This window comes from Theobroma cacao, chromosome 4, assembly GCF_000208745.1.
Source record: "Theobroma cacao cultivar B97-61/B2 chromosome 4, Criollo_cocoa_genome_V2, whole genome shotgun sequence".
Classification (NCBI taxonomy): Eukaryota; Viridiplantae; Streptophyta; class Magnoliopsida; order Malvales; family Malvaceae; genus Theobroma; species Theobroma cacao.
In genome coordinates this window covers 24,754,367-24,757,668 of record NC_030853.1, presented here as the reverse complement: position 1 = coordinate 24,757,668, position 3,302 = coordinate 24,754,367, and positions in this window count along the sequence as shown.

The window sequence follows — 3,302 nt, the reverse complement described above, 5'->3', positions numbered from 1 at the left end:
AATTAAATATTGATTACTTCCGGAAAAAAAAACATAATACTTAAAAATTTTAATCAAATACATTTTTATTATTACTTGTTGATTAATTATAATTAATCAAAACAACATTTTTCATTTTTCACTTATCTGTCAAATTGATTTATTATAATTAACAATGATTTGATGCGCTGATATTAATATACGATAATTTCGTTATTTTTATTAATAATAATAATTAATTATTAATTATAAAAAATATATTTAATTTATAATAAAAATCTATAAATTTAATTGAACGTTTAAATTTATTTAAAATTTTTTAAATATTTCAATAGTTATTTCAACCATTATGCTATAAAAAATATAAGATGATTTTTCCTCATGAACTCAGCTTAGTATTGAAGGTTTTTTTAATTATTATTATTGTTATTATTTTATTTTACATTTTCAAAGAATTCGTTATGACAATTTTTTTCCAATAATTATTTTACTGCATAAAATAACATCACTAAGTAAATACTCAAACAAAAATAAAATTATACTATTTGACTACAAATTTTTGCAAAATACACTGACAACTTAGAACTATTAATTTATAATTTTGAAATAAAATTATTATTTTATATATCAACAATAAAATTTTTAAATTTTACAAATAAAACTATTATTATATATTTAATAATTAATTATTTTATTATAAGTTAATAAACATGTGACATTTTAATAAATTTACTTATTTATATACCATCCAAAATTCCAGGACAAAATTATAACAAAGGACCAAAATATCTTTCAAATCATTTAAAATCTCACTCACATTCTTTATATATAGTTTACTGGTTTTTATATGTGATAGAAAATATTTAAGTAAAAATGAGCATAGACTAAAATAAAGTATTCAGTTCTTCATGGAAATTAACTTTCTCAAAAGTTTTTTTTTTTATGAAAAATTATACTTTCTATGTATTTATTTTTATATGTATAAAATATACTGAAAAAGTAATAAGAATCATAAAAAAAGTCATTATTAAATTATTTTAAATGATTTTATTGAAATTATTACATATTTTGTCACTCTTTTCTCTAAAGAATATTTACAATAATACTACAGTGATGGCTAGTATGGGATTATTACAGGATCTTCCAAAATTAAAATAATTTAACCTAATGATATTATATCATGGTAATTTAAATACTCTCTTGAACACAAAAAAAAAATTGAAAAGCTTATTAATAGGAAAAAAATTTATCATAGTAGTGAAATTACGAAAATTACCATATTATTATGATTATTCCAAAATAAAACCTATTAATTCTTTATAACAAAATTGTTGGGATTTAATTTTCCAAATTTGGAATAGACTTGGATAAAACCGAATAAATTTGTAATTTTGTTGTTTCTTTTAAAGAAATTTGCAAGTTGAGCATAAAGTTTTATGTATTTTTATTTTTGATTTATGATTTCTTATCTTACATAAGATGTATACGCAATTATAAATATTTATATAAACATTTTAAGTCAATAACTATTAATAACTTAAATTTAAGTTTTTGAGAATTGTGATTTAAGATTAAAAATTTACTAACAAATAGTGTTTAAATATGATTATTACTATTGATATCAAAACATATGTGGATCTATTTTTTTTTTTTGTCAAAATAACTATAAAGTCTCTATACTCATGCGTTTTGTTCAACTTAATATATGTATTCAAAATCAAAGCAATTTAATCTCTTAATTTTGAAAATTGTTTCAATTTAATCACTTTCACTAACTGATCCAATTTTGCAGTTAAACAGATTACATTAACGCTGACATGAGTATTGACATAACATATTTTGATAATGTGGCACTCACACGATGATGTGGCATGCCATGTGATACCAATTTGATGGCGTTGCAATGTTGACTTGGCATTGATATGTTGATATGTCAGTGCCATGTGGCAGATAGAAAAATTTCAATTTTTTTTTATGTCACGTCATATGAACTAAATTGAATAAAAATATATAGTATAAAGACTAAATTAAACAAAATTAAAATATTGAGGCATTAAATTAAAAAAATATTTAAAAAATATAATATTTAAGTAGATGATAGGTATTCTTATTAATAAACTAAATATTTAAGGGTAAAGATTTATATTATTAAAAAATATAGATAAATATTTTCATACTTGATTATTTGATTTTAAAATATGTACATTAATTTATATTTTTCGCAAAAATTAAGTTTGAATTTTCTTTCCATAAAAAAGTTTGAAAAAAATTTTATATCTAAAGTCAATGAATAAGTTACATTATATTGGAATAAAATAATATAAAAATATTATTATTTTTATTTATAATAGTATAGAAATTTAAAATTTATTTAACTAAGTTTTTAACTTGAGCTGAATTCATATAAACAAAATAGATTGATTTCGTTACAATTTTCACAATTTACAAATATCCACTCTTTTGAAATTATTTAACCCTTACCTAATTTACTTTTTATTCAAATTTACTCAATATTTCTTATAAAATAATTTTATTTAAGTTTAAATACCACAATCAAATTATGTTAAACTTACATTTATATGATTAATTTGGATCTACAAAAAAAATTGTAAATACAAAATAAAATTGTGTAAATATTTACAATTATATTTAACTCTATCAACAATAAATGCAATTTTTAATCCAAGAAATTTCAACCTAAAGAATATAACTTGAAATATTAAACAAAATAAAAATATAAAAAATAACTAAAAAATTTAAAGGGGTGGAGTAACTTAGGTTCTATGGTTGTAATAAGAAGTTTATCATGCTTAAATTAAACAAGTCAGAACGAAAAATTATTTTTATAATTATTACTAACTTCATATCTCATTTTTCATCTAACATAATGTAAGTTATTCATTTAAATTTAATTTTAAGTATACATTTTTTTTTTTCAATTTTTTTATAAAAGGAGAATTCAAATTTAATTTTTGCAAAGAAAATAAATTAATGTACATATTTGACAATCAAATAATCAAGTATGAAAATATTTTTTTATATTTTTTAATGATATAAATATTTTACACTTAAATATTTAATTTATTAATAAGTACATCTACTATCTATTTAAAGAGTTGTATTTTTAATTTTTTTTTGATTTAGTCTATTGACATCTCAATTTTATTCAATTTAATTCATGTACTATATATTTTTATTTAATTTAATCCTTATAACTTGGTACAAAAATTTCTTTTTAGAAATTTTTTTATCTATCATGTCATATTGACATGTCAGCATGTCAGTGCCACGTCAACATTGTCATGTTATCAAGTTGACGCAAT